The sequence below is a fragment of the Chaetura pelagica genome, unplaced genomic scaffold (assembly GCF_000747805.2).
Source record: "Chaetura pelagica isolate M959 unplaced genomic scaffold, ChaPel_1.0 scaffold288, whole genome shotgun sequence".
Classification (NCBI taxonomy): Eukaryota; Metazoa; Chordata; class Aves; order Apodiformes; family Apodidae; genus Chaetura; species Chaetura pelagica.
In genome coordinates, this window is record NW_009954190.1 from 2,328,105 (window position 1) to 2,347,346 (window position 19,242).

Consider the following 19,242-nt stretch of genomic DNA (forward strand, 5'->3'; position numbering starts at 1 on the left):
TTGCTTTCAAGAGCCACCTACGCCACAAAATAGGAGACAAAGAAATGTGCTGAATGTATCTCATCATTATAAACAGTAAAATATTTTTGTAGCTTTGTCCACATATAGCTATCTCTACTTCTTAGAGGTTTCAGAGCCTGGGACTCACTCCAGTTTTCTTTTGCATCAAAGATGAGCAGAGATTCTGAGAAGTAGATAAAATAAGCATGACATTTCCTCAGAAAAATAATTTAAGCTCATAGAGCCCATAGAGTGACTTTGATTTGAATATTTAATTACAAATTTAGTGATTCATGTAGAGGCATCTGTCTGTAAAAGGCTCAGGTCCCATTCATTTTGACATCATAATCCTCTCCACATTCTTTCAGATCATGGGATGTTTCACACTTAACAACAAAAATTGTACTGCATAGCACATTAAATTGCTTATTTTCGATTAAGCAGTATTGCTTCTCTTTCAGCTGTGAAATGTTACACTCGGTTTCCTCACATGGATGGAAAAGATGCCACTAGGAGAAAAATATTGACTCTTATCTCTGCAAATATGTTTCATAATATTGTGCCTTTGACAAACATACAGCTGAACTAAATTAATATTTCTGACAGAGAAAGCTACAAACTCAATGCCTCAAATGTTTACTAAAATGAGAAGTTTTATTGTTATAATTGTGTATAATAAGCTCGATAAAATAGTTGCAAAACTAGGCCTAAAATCTTATGTATGTGGAAAAACTGCATTATTCTACCAAAAAGGTGCAGGAGGGTCAGAGCAGACAAACTTACAGGTTGTTTGCTAAATGCTTGAGAAAACCTATTGACAATACAATGAGAGAGAACTACTCTACTATTGGATGCATTGTGACTGTTTTATGGCTAATTAAAAAAAGCCCATAGCCAACAGTTTAACACATTTCCTGGAAATTACATTGGATGGTACTAAATTAATTCCATCCTTAGTTTGTAAATGTGTTAGTCAAAAGAAGTCCCAAGGTGAAATCATACTTTTGGATACTCCTTCCTGACTGATTCTGTAATAACACAACTGGATGTAGTCATATCAACATTTGATCTTGCCAGACATCCAATGTGTACATCTGGCATGCCCAGAATATCTAGAGGTATCAATATGGCTTAGTATGACAATCTTCATCAATCATGACTTTTAAAATAACACCACACTAATCACCCCCCTGGTTCTGACAATTTCTTTTAACCTACTGATTTATGTTAAAATGATTGGCTGTGGAAACTGCTGAGCATTAGCTTCTACAAGTCATTTCAAGCCACTTGTGAGGATTGGCACTAAATGTAAAAGATGATTACTACAAATTGTGACTTAATGATAGCCTGTCTTGAGAGTAGAAACAAAACAGGGTTTGTATGGGTGGTTCTGTCTTACAATTGTTTATACTGGCATTTTTTCAATAAATTTACATGGAGCAATAAAAACGAAACTTGACTTGTTGCAGTGTTCAATTTTGATTAAAGAGATGGTGATTGTCATGAAATAGGAGCAACCTAAATTGAAATTACCCTTTCAATAAACTGTGACTCTTTGGATAAAGACAGTTTTGTTTGCATCTCTATTTTTCTCTCTATATTTTAGTACTTAATTGCTAGCCTACATGAAGAGACGTCTTTTGAGTAAAGCAATGCCCACAATTACTTATTGGTGATTTGTAACCAAGATGTTTTTTCACTATTTCTTTACTCAGTATAAAACTGACTAGAGAATGAATATTCTGTTTCACAATAATTTTTTTAGGGTTTTAACATACGCTTTCCTTCCTGACTCTAATAAAAATAATTTCTGACAACTATTTTCAGAAAAAAAAAATATTGAGTTGTTCAGACTGTTACCTTGACTTAGTGTTTGAAAGCTGTTTCTTTATCTGTATCTCTTACTTTGAATTGACACTAAAACTTCACAATATCTTCAAATATATTCCCATTTAAAATAAAGGTGTGGCTGTAAAACATACTGTTATTCATTCCACACACACCCTTCCACACTGCCCCCAAGAAAAAGTTTAAATATTCTACTGAAGAATAGAGTTAGCCAGAATTTTTGGGTGAAGTCTTTGACTCCGGTAAAAAACTAAGTATTGAACATGGAATTTTGAACAGACAATAATTATTTTGTATAAACTCACAGCATTTTATGACAGAAATATCTATGTATAAACCAGCTTAAATGAAGATTCTACAGCTTTTAAGTTTATTTCCTTCACACAAAATGCACCCCTGGTGTTCATACTGTGGCCAATCCCTTTCAGCATCTTCGTTAATCATCTGGAAGATGGGATAGACTACACCCTTGGCAAGTTTTCAGGTGATACCAAAGTGGGAGGAATGTCATTCAGCCACTCAGAGGGACTTCAACAGGCTGGAGAAATGGATTGACAGGAACCTCATTAACTTCATCAAGAAGAAATGCAAAACCCTGCACCTGGAAAGGAGTAATTCCACCTACCAGAACAGGCTGGGGGCGAGAAGACTTGAAAGCAACTTTTGACAAAAAAGCCCTGGGACTCCTGGTGGACACCAAGTTGACTATCATCCAGCAGCATGTCCTAGTGGCAAAAAAAGGCCAACAGCCTCCTTGACTCCTTTAGGAGGAACGTTGGTTGAGAGAGATCATCCATCTACTCTCATCAGCCCTGGTGAGACACAACTGGAGTGTGGGGTCCAGCTAGTCCTGGGTTCCAGAACATGACAGACATGGAGCTACTGGAGAGAGTCCAGTCAAAGTCCACTAGGATGATGAAGGGTCGGAAGCATCTCTCCTATAATGAAAGGCTGAGAGCTAGGACTGTTCATCCTGGATAAGAGAAGGCTCACGGGAATCTTATCGATGTGTATAAATTCCTGATGGACATGAGCAGACAGAATACAACCAGACCCTTTACACCAGTGACAGGACAAAAATCAATGGACACAAATTGAAATACAGAAAATTCCATTTAAATATAAGAATAAACTCATTCACTCCTATGTTGGTTGAACACTAGAACAGGTTTCCCAGGCAGGCTGTGAAGTCTCCAGCCTTAGAGATATTTAAAAACTGACCAGACACCATCCTGAGAAGCCTGCTCTAAATGGTTCATCTTTGAGCAGAGGGGTTAGACCAGGTGATCTCCAGAGCTCCCATCCAGCCTCATCCATTGCACTATTCCATGGAAATAAACAAGAGGGTTTTTTGAATGTGAAGTCAAGTGCATTACTGTGTGAATGTCTCCTAAAAAAAAAAAAGAAAAGTAAATCCTGGAAAAACAAGACCTTTGTGTTGATATGTGACTTTCCCTGCTGATCTTCAGAATTGTACTCTTTGTTGGAGATTCAGGTTATGAGTGTTACCACCTGTGAATCAAGAACATGTACTGTTTTTTAAGTGACAGGCTGTTATTTAGTCTTTCTTAATTAGCTGATCTGTTGCTTCTAACACTGCAATATGAGCAGAGAAATAGTTAGAAAGGAGACAGGGGCAGGGAGCTAGACCCTTTTCCTCATCTCTCTTGCAGTCAATCAGTTCACCCAGGAGCTGTCATCTCTAGTCAATCCACTTCTACAAATTGCATGCAATTTCAGAGTTGTTTCCTCAGAGGATGTTGCATCTAGCAAACAAATTGGAATGAAGCTTATTCACCTGTGGGCCATTATAACAACAGTAGCAGCTTGGTAGGGCAAGAAGCATGCAGCCAATTTAATCTGCAACTAACAGACTAAATCTACTTGGCATGGGACATAAAAAAAAAATAACAAAGCTAAACAAAAACAACAAAACAAACAACCCAAGAGCTATGGATTAATGACAGACGGTCTCAAAGGAAAAGCTTTTATTTCTCTGTTTCCAAGAAGAGGACCCTTTTTTTACTTCTAGTTTGGTTTTGTGGAGTTTCATTTCTTCTTCTTTTTTTTTTTTTTTTCTTTTTTTTTTTTTTTCTTTTTTTTTTTTTTTCTTTTTTTTTTTTTTTCTTTTTTTTTTTTTTTCTTTTTTTTTTTTTTTCTTTTTTTTTTTTTTTCTTTTTTTTTTTTTTTCTTTTTTTTTTTTTTTCTTTTTTTTTTTTTTTCTTTTTTTTTTTTTTTCTTTTTTTTTTTTTTTCTTTTTTTTTTTTTTTCTTTTTTTTTTTTTTTCTTTTTTTTTTTTTTTCTTTTTTTTTTTTTTTCTTTTTTTTTTTTTTTCTTTTTTTTTTTTTTTCTTTTTTTTTTTTTTTCTTTTTTTTTTTTTTTCTTTTTTTTTTTTTTTCTTTTTTTTTTTTTTTCTTTTTTTTTTTTTTTCTTTTTTTTTTTTTTTCTTTTTTTTTTTTTTTCTTTTTTTTTTTTTTTCTTTTTTTTTTTTTTTCTTTTTTTTTTTTTTTCTTTTTTTTTTTTTTTCTTTTTTTTTTTTTTTCTTTTTTTTTTTTTTTCTTTTTTTTTTTTTTTCTTTTTTTTTTTTTTTTTTTTTTTCTCTCAAGTGCTCTTGTTTCCTTGCCCCACTGTGCTCTCTGAGTTGATTTCCAGCAACAGCTGAAGAGCATGAACACTGTCTTTATTCACAGGATATCAAGGTGCATGCAGGTTTCCTCTAGGCTACCCTGGAGGGAAAAGGCAGTGGCCTGTGTGATAAGCAGACATCCACAGAAACACTTCAGGCCTCCATGATCCTCTTGGGGGGAAGACAAGCTTCAGGCTTCTTCAGCCTGAAAGGAGAGCAGAAAGGTAGAGAAGTTAAAGCCTCAGTAGCTCTGAGGGAGCTATGTAGGGAGATGTTCTGAGAAATGACCAGGGAAAAATAAGGAGAAGGGTGAAAATCAGGGAGAACTGCTACAAATTTGTATTTGACCTGGGTTACAATCATCACTGGCTAGTGATGATGACACACTGCTATTTTCAACAGTCTGTCTCAGAAAGACCTAGGCACAGCTGGAGCTGAACTTGGCAAGGGGTGTGAAGAAAAACAAGAAGGGCTTCTACAGGTACGTAAACCAGAAAAGGAAGGTTAAAGAAAGCATTACCCGCCGATGAGCAACAGTGGGGAACTAGTAACAACAGACGAGGAGAAGGCTGAGGTTCTCAACAACTTTTTTTGCCTCAATCTTCACTGGCAACCCCTCATGGCTCTCAAGTTGATGGCCCACAGGACGGAGACCAGAGAGACAAAGTCTCTCCCACTGTAATCAAAGACAAGGTTCATGACCATCCGAGGAACCTGAACATAAATTCATGGCACTTGATGAGATGCCTCCCAGCATTCTTCAGGAATTGGCTGATGTAGTTGCCAAGCCACTCTCCATGATATTTGAAAAGTCAAGGCAGTCAAGTGAAGTCCCTGGTGACTGGAAGAAAGGAAACATTACACCCATTTTTAAAAAGGATAAAAAGAAGCACCCTGGGAACTACTGACTCATCAGCCTCACTGCTGTACCTGCAAAGATCATGGAATACGTCCTCCCAGAAGACATGCTAAGGCACATGGAGGCTGCATCAAAAGAAATGTGGCCAGCAGATCAAGAGAGGAGATTCTGTCTGTCTACTCTGCCCTTGTGAGACCCCACCTGGAGTACTGTGTCCAACTTTGGAGCCTCAAACAAAAGAAGGATGTGAGTTGGAGTGTGTCCAGAAGAGGGCAACAAAAATGATCAGGGGGCTGAAGCACCTCTCTTATGAAGATAGGCTGAAGGAGTTGGGGTTGCTCAGCCTGAAAAAGAAAAGACCCTTGGGGGACCTTATAGCAACCTTCCAATACCTGAAAGGGACCTACAAGAAGGCTGAGGAAGACCTGTTCACTAGGTCGTGTAACAACATGACAAGGGGTAATGGTTTCAAGCTAGATTTACGTTGGACATTAGGAAGAAGTTCTTTAATATGAGGATGGTGGATCACAGGAATAGGTTGCCTAGAGAGGTGGTGGGGGCCCCATCCCTGGAGGCATTTAAGGTCAGGCTTGATGGGGCTTTGAGCAATCTGTTCCTGTTGGAGAGGTCCCTGCTTATTGTGTCAGGGGTTGGACTAGATGACCTTTAGAGGTCCCTTCCACTCTGAGACATTGTATGATTCTAGGATCTAACAATTCTGTAACCAGCATAACTCTACAGGTCTCCAAACTGCTGAATGCTTCTAAAAACTTCCTCTTCAGATGTTAAACACTCCAATTTCTCTGGTAGAAAGTCTCCAATCACAGTTTTGTAGTTATTTTTTGGTAATACGATTTATTACAATGCAGCACAGTCTGTGTTGCTTCAGGGGTGAACCAAATAAGAAAATTCCATCCCACATCAAATGGGAGAAGAGGAACATCACCTGTGGCATACGATACATTTTGGCACATTACTTTGCCATCTTTTTACAAAGGAAGAATCTATTACTCATTTATATCCTGTCATCCATCCAACAGAGCAGGAATTTTCAATTTCAATTCAGTTTCCCTGCCTGTCCTCAGACAGACATGTTACAAAATCAAGGTGCATAATTATATTTTTTCTGGTTTTCTGGCATTTTTTTGTCTCATACTGGTATCAAAGGCTGAACAGTAGGAGAGTCAGTGAGAGCTTGATACTCAACAAACTGACCCAAACATGAACAGGACTCATCGAAAGCATACTTCAGAGTTAAATCATTTCCTTACAAACTGATGCATGGGAATGTATAATGAGAAGACAAAGGTTACAGGTAACATTTCTGTGTAAGAGGCTCCCAGTGGTTTCCATGCACCCTGGACGTTACCTTTAAAAAATAATATTTTTCTCTATGTCTCTTTTCATGGAAGTAGACCAAATGAAATGTCCAATGATGCACCTCAGTACTACTTCCATAAAAAATTAATCAGTTTGGAGTGTCAGACTCTTTCATTTTCATTCCCTCTCTGTCTGCTTTCTAATGACTAAATAGTCTTTCTCTGGGATTCTGTAGCATGCTTTAGGATATAAATTTCCAGGCCTCTGCAATGCAGAACATCCCAAATGCTTTGGCCTGGGTTATCTTATGATCCCACCTGCACCATTAGCTACTTCTGCCATCTCACTGTGGCTTTTCGTTACTCTTCTCTGGTTGTGCCTCATACTTTGCACTGTTTCCAAAACACTTCCAGTATTTATAATGTTGCATAAGAATTCTCTTTTTTATAGTCATTGCACATATCTTATTTTTTGTCTCTTATACTACACTAGTTACTATCTCAGATGCAGGCTGTTTGGGGAATGTTATGGGAAACATTTAATTTCCCTTTTTCTAGATTCAGTTGTGTGTTTTGCAGATCATATCCCTGAGCTCACATTGCATATGTTGCTGCTATACTCCTATAGCAACCTGTTTCTATTATGTCTCTCTGCTTCTGAAGCCTTGTATGGAAATACTAATAACCACTGAGTGAAATCTTTAACAGTATACAAGCCTCCTATAAATCAAACTAAATATCTACCCAAAAACTGTCTAAGGTTTTAAATCAAACAATGTAATTTAGAAATAAAACTGTGCCTGCTAATAATAATTCAGAAAATACTCAGCTTCTTCTTGACTAATAGATACAAATTACCTGTCATTCTAAATCTGATATTAATACTAATATTGGTATCACATCACTGAGATGAACTCCCTGCTCATGAAGTGCTATCATTGCAGACATCTGGCAAATTGGTTGTTAACTTCTAACGCAATTGATATGCCTTTTATTATTACAGTGTTCTGTTTCAACCAAAGAGTGCCCATTTCCCACTGATGAACCATTTTAATGATTGTATGCAGAAATACAGCTAATGAAAAATAATGACAAGGGACTTCTGAATTCAGCTTTTTATTATCTATTCCAGCAGTACTCATTACAGTATCACAAAATAATGTCTTACAAAGATGACACACAGGTACACTTCAGTCTGTGTTTCAGGCTGCCTACCATAAATAGGAAAAATTTTGCTAGTTTCAGATTGTCTTACAATGTTTGGGTTGTCCAGCAAATAGAAGAATTAGAATAATTTATTATTTCTATTACATTTGGCATATGCATTACCTGAAGCATTCATCTTTCCCAGTTACTGTTCACTCTTGATATGAGCATTCAAATGAGGAAACGAGAGCCCTAACTTGGCCTAAATTTTAAAGTCAGACCAATACTACTTCTAGCCTTAAGAATATGGACAAAACATCAGAAGTACAACCAAAATATCTTATTATTGCTGTCACTGTATTATATTTCTTTCTTGAGCACCAGTATGTGGCAATTATAAAAAGAATACTGTGGAATATAGCAATGCAGAAATGTTCATGGTTGATCAGCTCAGTAGTCTATTCAGCTCAGTATCCTGCCTTTATTAGCAGTTAATGACAGATATTTTCAAAGAAAGCATGAGGACTCTGTGATCCTGTCAGGTATATACAAGACACTTTTTTTCCCAGAAGTTCTTCCATATAATGGGTTCCATTATATAAAGAAGTGTCAAAGTTTATGTCTATATTCTACCCTATCATACCTGCCACAACATGGAAAATTAATTAACATTTATAGAGAATAGAGATGTCTACAACATGGCTGCTCTTCAGGCATGAGTGTGAACCAGGTTTCAATCCCTGTCCCAAAGCCATCTTATCTTTTGTGCTATGATTTTTTTAAATGTCTTTATTATTATTAATTATTATTATTATTATTTATTATTATTACTATTATTATTATTTTAATGTAAAACAACTGATGGGAACACACAAGGTGCTGAAGCAGCTTTATGGCAGTGGGCACTAGTCTGACACTTTCTTGTTGCAGGTTAAATTACCAAAACTTTTCTTAAAATAGTTAATGTGTTGATAGATTATGAACATGCAGTTATTTTCCAATAACTATATTGACAATTGACAAAAGAAAGAGATCCTGAAATTAATTAAATTTTGTATAGAAATTCACTGATTCTAGTATGCAGGAAAAAGCACAAACTTCTAAGTGCTCTACCTGTACCGTGTTTTGGTTTTGGATTTTGTTGGGTTTTTTTGTTCTGGGTTGTTTTTATTTTTTCTAACAAGTGGGTGATAATTAGCCTTTTTATATATTTCACCCAATTTAACTCATTCAAAATTACGGTTCAGTGTTCTGCTCTGTCTTGGATGGCATCCACATGGTTTCAAGATAGAGAGACATTTGCCATTTTCTGGTCCCACAGGAGGTTTCTGTTTTTAATGAGCTTTTTAAACATCTTCCTTATGAAGACAGTATGTAGTCTGTATTTTTTTTTTCAAAACCCTGCAAAGCATTCAGGCTTGGGAACTTAAAACTTAATTTATCAATTTGTTCCGGCATGTCTTAGTAGAGAGCTTGCAGGACTCTAAACGCAGAGAAGAGGGGAAAAAAAACAGCCCTGCATGATTATATAGTCCAGCACTTTGCTGAATGGGCTTGTAAACATAATAAAACCTGAAACAAAGTACTTCTGGAAAGTATGCTATTTGTCCATGCTCTAGGAGGCACACAACACAGTCCAAGAACAGTGTAAACTGAGTACTGTTCTGCACTAAAATAATGTAAGAACCTCACAGCAGTCTGGTGGGGGTCTTGGAAAAAAAATGATGATAGAGCTTTGATTTAAACCAAAGGAAAATGACAGTGAAAAATAAGAAAATGACAGTGAATTCTCTCCTTAAACACCCTATAGATTAAATTCTTATTTAGGGGGACTTAAAAGGGATTAGATTTTGGGTGGGACCCCTTAGATTTGAGATCTAATTTCTTAGTGTGCACAGGGTTGCATATGCAATTTCATTCAACACATGGCCATTAAGCAAATGTATTTCTTTTTTAAAAGATAAGTACAGGATGCTTATTTTCATGTCGGTATTGAACAAATCATCATCTATACTAAATTCTGTTTTAATAGCATTGTTATTTTACTGCATCATCAGTAAGAAGAAGTCTGTGTTTAAAAACATTAATAAGGCAATTATTTTTCTTTGCTTTGTCAAATTAATTGACAGAATTCTACTTTTAATATTACAGCAATTTTTAGTTGATACAGGGAACATTAGCATAAAGCAAGTTTTCTGTGCTTGCTGTGACAGAACATAAGACTACCAAAATTAAAATGTGTATTAAATGTCATCCATTATTCTTTTAATACCAACACCCTATCCTGCCAACTAGCAAGTCCACTAAAACCAGATCTTAAATCACGTATAAGCTGAAGCAAATATCCTGAATTCTAACCCATAACAGCTACAAGCAATGAATTCTATTAACTTATATCATGTTTCTCTAAGGATAAATATCACCACACCATGAATCTTTTATTAAGTAGACATTTCAAAATTGCCAGGAAGGATTCAACATCCTGAATCAGTCAGAACCACATTAGGAACTGTGATACACTTCATTACTTGTGAGATGTTACGCAGCATTAGGGACTTCCATGGGCTTAATTTGACACAAAGCCATCAAGCTGTGTAAAATAAATTATAAGAAAACAAACTTCAAATGCATTAACCTTCCAAACAGATCTGAATTTTGCATGCATATTTTCCTCCTGAGCTTGCAAAGGTGGAATATCTTGACAGGCGGATCTTTTAATATAACAAATGGAAATACCAACATTAACCCTTATTTTTCTTAGTCATTTGCCTCACAATTAAATCTGAGGAAAAGAAACACTGAAACATGTTGGTATAGCTGTCATTGCTACTGAAAAATGGCAGTTTTCTTAAATATGTGTTACAATTTATTTAGAGAATATTATCTTCTCTGCTGTCCATAAATTCCTGGTGGGGATTCAGAATATTTCAGTCTTCATATAAATACATTTTAGCCTTTCAATTGCTTTCAAGCTGTGCTTGTGTTTGAGGTATTTTGTTCACTGAAGCCTGCATGCAAGGTTTATTTTTCTAAAAACTTTTAAAACATTAACTGTTCTCTGAGTGTGTACAAAACCACACTAGAACAAGTTTTTCAGCTCAAAATGTCTGACTTTTTTCCCCCCAGTTTCCAAAATGGACCATCATGGTTACCATCTTCAGTACCCACTGAAAGACCAAAAGATAGACACAGTAATGCCAAAAATGTATTGTGAGACAGCAATTTCTAGTCTGTGAGGAGAAGCACAAAGGAGAACAAATTGAGCCAGAGCTTTCCCTAACCCCTCAGGCTGGACACAGGTATCACCTCTGTGTGTTCAGGTGAATAAATTTTACTGTTGATCTGCAGAGGAAGGAATGCGAAGGTGAAAAGCAACCTGCTCTTCATAAGAGCTGCAAACAGATCTTTATAGTTTAGGGCATGTACCTAAGTTGTTACCCGAAAAATCTTATAAATGCTTCAGTCACCCAGTCTTTATTCTTGTACATTGTACCCTTTTCCATTTGTTTCAGTTCATGGCCCTGGTTCTGCAAAAGCTTACAAAACTGTGTTAAATGTAAACCTTATCAGGAGTCCCAATTACCTCAGTGGCTCACTGTTCCTAGAAGTGAAATACATTTTTGATCTTCAGAAGCCTGTGGCTATAAACATATACAGTCTGAGGCAAGAACTTCATTTACGCTTCTGAGTTTTACTGTAGCCAACTAAAATAAGTAACACATAGTAGTGTATTATGTAATTTAAAAAATATAACTTGTCAGACCAAGTGTAAGAGACCGGTACTTGAGGTGCTGAAGATTAAAAATTCCCAAAACAGTCTTCGTTGTGCTTGTACCATGGGACTGATTGTGTCTTTTTTCTGTAACTTATAGAAAGGGCAGGGAAGGGGCAGTTTAGGGGCACAGGGCTCAGACTGGGGCTGCAACAGAGCTCAAACTGTTTGGTTCTGTTTAAATGTCTCACAAATCTCCTTTGGCTTCCAGCAGACTGGAATTTCACTTCCTAAGTTAATAGGAACAGAATGAAAACAAAGTGCCCTGCCAGAATCACCTCACTCCTGTCTCCACGTCTGACTTGCTGTAGTCTGGAAATGAATTAAAAGAGAAACATTTTTTTCACATGGAGTCTCTGAGAGCTCCACATCATTATGATGTGGAATTGTTTGCACATGATTTCTAACTTCTCTTTTTGGTGTCATTTGAAGATTAACAGACTCCTGAAGGTAGTCTTCTGGTATTTATTATTTTCTCCTTTTCCTCCTCTACAAGGGAATACTCTTTTGGTACAAAGAGAACCTGCTGAGGGAAGACAATACTGCTCTTTCTGATTTACTACACCAACGGATCTACAGTTTTTAATGAAACAGAAAGTTTCCCCCCCGCTCACCTTCTACCAGCATTAGTCCTGATTAGGCTTCTCTGTGTGTACATGTTTGGATTTCAGAATAGGAATGCACCATTCACTTAAGGAATGAGGGGATTTGTCTGCTTTCTGTGCAACAGCTTGCTAACTTACCATCCAGTTTCTAATAACTCATCAGAGAGCTGTTGGATGGCAGGATTAGCTCTGTAAGTGGTCTGAAGAAAGAATATGGAAGCCAAGTGTAAGAACAGGTGCCAAGTTCCATGCCTAGAAGGAATAATCAACTGTGTGAATACATGACTTTGCAAAATAAATAAAGTAACTGTTCTGCACAAAGATATCTGGCTACTCTGAAAATTAGTAGCAGCAACATTGTGTTATTGAAAAAGGGTAAAGTACTATCTGGGGTGTATAAAAAATAATATATTTTATACAGATGATACAAAAAGTAAACCTGCTCTTTCATCCAGCATTGGTAGGACTGCAGGTGAAATCCTATGTCTAATTTTGGGAACCAAAAACTCTTCTGGATAGACACGCACTAATTTGAGAGCAGGTCTCAGGCAGATCAAGGCAAATGAATGGTGATCTAAAAATGCAACTTCTAAGGAAAGTTTGAAGAAAAATATTCTATTCATTCTGCGATAAAAAAGTGAGGGGTTGTAAAATGACATTCATCACATTTTTGAGAAGCCGTGGAAACTAAGGAGTAGGTTGCTTTCCGTATTTGTGAGACAAGGACAAGATGTAATTCAGGACAAAAGACGTTTAGGTTAGTTTCTTAGAAAGATTTTCTACTTTGAAGATTGATTGTCCCAGGAATCAATCCTCTGCACTTTCCATTGCTGGCAGTTTTTGAGTGTTCATATTAGACAGGCATCTGTCCAGCATGACAAAACAAGTACAGATAATTGAGGAAAACCTTTCAAGTTTCATTGCAGATTTACTTCATAAAATGTTACTTTGTTTAAAAGTTTTGAATTTTATTTAATTACAATTCTGTAAACTGTGAAAACATAGTATTGTGGAAAGGATACAGGCTGAAACAAGGGTCCAGCAAAAAATATTTCAGAAAGGATTTTTATTTAATGAAGTAAAATGCTCAGGTGTTAACCAGATCTAGGTTTGACAAAAGTAGGGTAAAATCAAAACCACATAGTGAAGATAGTGCAGATGACGGATTGGAAAATAAACATGAGTAGTAATTTTGTTTATGTCTGATGAGCAATCACCCAGTTATGTCCCTATTTCTATCCTTGAATACATTATTAGTGATGAATAGAGCCAGGGGCAATAAGGATTAGTGTGGGGAGGTGCAGTGCAATAATAATTAATACTCTTTGTTTACTATTTTTTGTTGTGTCTACAGTATAGCATCCAAAATGCAGTCACTCAGAAAATATTTCATTCTACACCACATTTACAATATCATTTTCCCCACAGAATAAAGATATTTAAAATTGAAAGTGGGGAGACACTGTCATATTCACTTTGCATTGAAAAAAAAATAATTCTATAAGGTCTATTTACCTCCCAGCTTTTAAAACAGAGACTTGAAATGGTTGTCCTTTCATTTTTCAAGTCTATTTTTGTAAGTAAACTAAAATTGTCTAAATACAATAATAAAGATCAGTATTGACTAATGATTATGATGGTGTGCAATTTGGGAGATATTTTGCATTCTTAGTTGTGATAAAAAAGCTTTATAGCTGAACTCCAGACATTTTCTATTGTAGTTGCAAATATACCTATCACCAATGTAAAATTTCACAAGCCACTTACTACATTTAATTTTATCTTGCAAAGTGAAACCTGAGACACCAGATGTGAAGTCTTTGAACATTAATTGGAAGAACGGCCTCTCAGTTTGAAAAAACTTTGTCAGTTCCCTCCCTAAAAGCATGAATTTAAAGTCTGAAAAAGTTTGGAAACAGCTGAAGAACTGAATTTCACAAGTGAGCCTCATCAAAGACTGGCAGCCAATGCATGAAAGATATAGATGATTCTGTAGCAGATAACATGTATTCTCATTCACCATGTGTTGAGGAATTAATTTAAAAGTAAATGACGTGAACAAAAGTAATAAAAAAAAATAAAATATTAAGTGTTTTTTTAAGACTTATAGCTTGGAATTATTTCTTTATATTTTTAATCCAAAGAATTCCATAGATCTCAGGATTATCATGCTGTCTCATGTAGCCTATTGCTAACAGGGTGCTAATATGATCTTACCTTTCATTTTCATAGGAATCTTTGCAAATTGCATATAATTTACATAATAATTGGTATAGTAGTTCACAGTAGAATAATTGATGTCAAAAAAGTTTAAATATGTATATTTTAAAATGTATTAATTATAGGTACTTGGAAACTATAGGCATGGATACATTTTCCTTTTTACTTAATATTTTATTTGAAGTATCCTGGTATGAGGTCTAAAAAGGAAAGGACAGATTTACAAATGTAGCCAGTGTTAACTTGAGACTGCTTCAGAGTTTTCAATTCAAGAAATTCATCTCAGAAAAAGAGCACTCCTTCAGGTGATATTTTAACTTTATAACATGTTAAAAAAAAAATCTCAACTGTGCATATTGCTTCCATGCATTGTATGATATATTTAAGTTATTAACGGAATATAGTGCAAGAAAAATTGTAATGGCCAGCAAGCTAGAAAAAGGGCTATTGTTTACACTGTTGTGGCTGTGCAAAATCTCCTGGACAGAAGCAAGGAATGTGAATGTAGACAAGCTGCCCCAGGAAGTTTGGGAGATGTCCAGGAAGCCTTTTGGCATCAGAAGCAAAGACCAACCAAGGCAAAGGGAAGGTTTTATGGAACCCAGAAAGAATGGTAAGATTTACTTCAGTCCAGAAAGAATTAGAAAAGGACCAGGACACAAAGGACACAGTATTCATGGGAGACGCTTAGGTTTTTTGGTGTTGTGTTTAATGTATCACCCAAGAGACCTGAATTTTCCCTGTTCTTAACATTACTTTTTCTGGGTTAATAATTGTACTCTAACAAAAACAGAGAGTTAGAACTTGTCTTGGTGTCTTTCGGTAACTCAGAGCAACAAAACAGGCATGGCTGCAGCCCAGGGCTCTGTGCCAACAGCTGTTTCAGCCACAGTTTGGCTTTCCTGGGGACTTTCATTGCCTCAGCAAAACCTGTCCACCTCTTCTGTGCTCGGCAGGAATAGTGCCAGTCTGAACCATTAAAAGTCATGAGACAGGTCCCCAAATTAACAGAATACTTCAGGTATCATGGAGTATTAACAGAAAAATATCTCGTTCCCTGCCTCCAGCCTGTAAGTCCCACGGGGCAGACTTGTGCTACATCTTCATGGTTTTCTGTGCTAGTATGTGAGTTTCTCTTTTTTCTTTTATTTATTTAATTTATTTTTTTAAAAAAAAATTATTTTTGGCAGCTAGGTCTCTAAGAAACTTTAACTTAAATCAGATTGCAAGTGCTATCAGCCCTAACTAATTCTGATTCCAACTGCTCAAGACCCAAAACTCCCATTAAAGAAATCCTATTCCATGTGCAAAATAACCACAGGACTTCTCAAAAGCTGTTTTTGCCCAGTGTGTATTTTAAAGAGCAGTTCTACTCAGAACAGTAAAAATCAACGTCTTCTCCCCATGTGCCTACAATGTCACTTCTGCTACCTTCAGTGAAGAAAATAATTGTCTAACACCTTTTATGCCTGCTGACCTTGAAAAACTAAACCCTCTGAAATAGCTGACGTAACTTCTTTTTAGCTGGGCAATTGTAAATTATTTGCCCATATTTCACTGAGTGGCCAAGTAGCCATATAAGTGTAATTTTATTAAGTTAAAGGAATAGTTGGAACAAAAGACACAATCTTTATTGTGTTTTTTAATTTGAAAAATATCTCAATTTATTTTTGAGGTCAGACTGAGTTAGCAGGACTCAAAGCTGAAAAAATTCTTGTTTTTCTCCCAGTTCAAATGAGCACTTTCACTTTGGAGCTGATCCAAAGTCAATAAATGCAAAACATTATGCTGCTATTTCTACAAAACTGTTTTTTTGAGACTGGAACTACACTTTGAAGTAAAATTTTTCAAAACACGTCAAGAAAGTGATGAAGTATCAATGGAGCCTGTACAGTAGAACTGAGGAGAGCCATATAGTTCCATTTAGCCTCTCTCATGGTCTTAGTCTATGCCCTGTTCAGAGAATGACAGAGGATTACTGAGGTTCAGCACCCACAGCCCTCCCTACCTAGGGTTAAAATGAAGGAAAAAACAACAACAAACAAAAAAAAACACAACAAAAAACCTAAATTAAAAATATGCAAGTACAACTGGATAACATATTTCCCATTGTGACAGAAAAATATATATATTGAGTTAGATGCAGATTAAACTGGTTAACCATTTATCACAGTTATGATCAACAATTACTTAAACAGCTGAATATATTTTTAAATCTTTAAAATATGTAGCTGCATATGCAAGAGATAGCCAACAAAGGTTAGAAATAATAATTGTTCATTTGAATAAGAGGCAGACTTGTAATACGATTTTTGATTTACTAAAATCCAGAGGTGTTTTGTTTTGATTTTATGAGAATATAACTGAAGTCACCCAAGTAATGTATTGCTTAATATATTTCAAGCTTCATTTGCTCACTTGAGAATAATTAAAGCTAAACTGTGTCATGTATACTTCAGTGCTCCTACTTCTAGAAAAACTGAAAAAAAAGGAGGAAACTTCATTTTTAACATTAGGATAAAAATAACTTCTGAACAGAAGCACATAACAGACTTGTGTGACAAGTCTTCATAGAGAAACATGCAAGAAAAGAGTTATTATTTAAGGCCCATTTAATAAGTATGTACTGTACTTCATTGCATGATTTCACTTCTGATTTTTAAAATATATTCTCTGCAATGCTAGAAACAATAAATGCTATAACTTGTTATAAAAGTGATTTCTAGGTGTGGATCACCTCTTTTTTACCCTATGTGTAAGGTGAAAAGAAGTGGTTTCAATAGGAGAAAGAAGAGCACAACTATCCCAACACTGAGAATTAAAAGTCAGCCCTGTGTCAGTCACCATGATCTCTTGAGAAGAAGCAGAAATTAAGAACACATGACAAAACAAGAAGATTAATCCTACTTACAGATTTGAGGTTCAGGCAGTGGTGCAGAGGCCTTTGCCTGGAAGCCCACGACTTGACTGGAAGCAGCAGAAGACCACCATCCTGCTTCATCTGTGATGAACCATGGAGGTAAAGGCACAACCTGGAGCAACCTGAGCTTCCCACCAGATGCCAGGGGCACCCAGGCCTGCCCACAGTATGGCTTTGAGGGTCCTTATTCTCTCCTGCTGACTTTGACGAAGGAAATTGGTGTACAGCTGCAGGAAGAAAAACCTCTCACACAACCTGGTGTTAAAAATTCAGTACTGGTGCTGTGCTTGCTCTGTTTTCACAGCAGGTGTAAGCAGGGCACGTGCTATGGCTCATTCCTCTTCTGTCGCAATGACTGCCTCCTGGACAGCCTGGAGCACACCACTGATGTGAATGCCCTCATCCACCATGGTCTCCCAGGCCTTCAACACCCTGCACAAGGGGTGCTCTGGCAATGCCTGTCACCAAATTCTGAAATCTGGAAAACAGAAGGGTCAGGTGTCTGGGCTGAAGAGTCATCCTCAGTCCTCTCCTTTAGAGAAATTCTAGAGGTAATCACTTATTCTTAGACCCTACCCCGTAACTTTCTTTCCCATCTTGCTTTCCCGCAGAGGAACAAGAATTGTATAAATATTATTTTAAACAAAAATCCAAACTTCCGACATTTGCTATGAGTTTTTCTAATAATATTATTTACACATATACTCAGTGTTGGATGAGAAATTATAAAAAGGCTTCCTAGTCCTGGTCACAAAAGCAGATTTCTTTGGGCAAATATTCATGGCTGCCATTTGGGTTTCCTCCACTGTAGATTTAAAAAGTGACATGAATAAAGTAAAAAGCTATTACTGAATATTCTCTCAGCTCTGTGGGAAAATGAATTACTATACTGGCTGTTTACTTTACATGTATTTTTTTAAAATTATTACCCGAGCTGGCATTTCATCTTTTTCCTTGTTGAAATCTTAGTTGTTTCATGCATTTCAGTGAAAACAGAGAAGAATTAAAATTTCCTAGTAAAAGTATATAAAGATCATATAAATTCTAGCTAGAAGCTGAAAGTGCTGGTTTTGTTAGCTTTAAGAAATTTTCTTAACTCTTTGAATCAGACAATTCTTGCTGCCAACTGTATTTAGCGGGTGAACTATATTACAAATTTCAAAGGCAAGTATTTCCAGCTTACTATACTCTGCTTTGGACCTCTGTTCTTTAAAAACAACTTACAAATTTTAATATTGTCTCACCTCATTCCACACTTGTCTTTGAAATTATCACACTGTGAAGCTTATATAATTAGCTGCAAGATACTGTACAAATAATTAAATTTAAATACAAGGCATATTTTGCAATGCAGATTATCATTTGAAGAAAAGTTGGATAGAAAGGGAAAAGATATGAAGTCTCAGATACTAACAATCTGAATTACAAAAACATGACACCTCTCTAATATTCTATGTCATTGTATAGGAGATGTCACATCAGTACCTTTCTGCTGTCTGTGATAATATAAATCATTGCACTTCTTCTATTATTTAAGACCATAACAGAGTTTAAGCTTGTGAAAATGCAGTGGAAAGGAAATTGCCTATGCATGTTGATAACATATGGGTCTCCTGTATTTTTCACATTTTAACTATTTTACAAAAGAATTCTACCATGTATCCAAAGTAAACTAATGGTTGGTATAACAGCATGGATTAATAAATGGATCCAAATGAAAACATGGTATTTCTGGGGTTTGTATGCATGTTAAAGATAAAATATGTGAGCATAAGGATAGCAAAAGCATTACTGATTTTGCTATCACTATAGTATTTATCACTGCATAAACCAAAAGCTGTGTTTCTGAACATAACTTCATGTACTCATCCCTTGCTTCCTGCATCTTTCTGGCTATAGCTGCACAGCAAATCAAGCTGTGATCCTG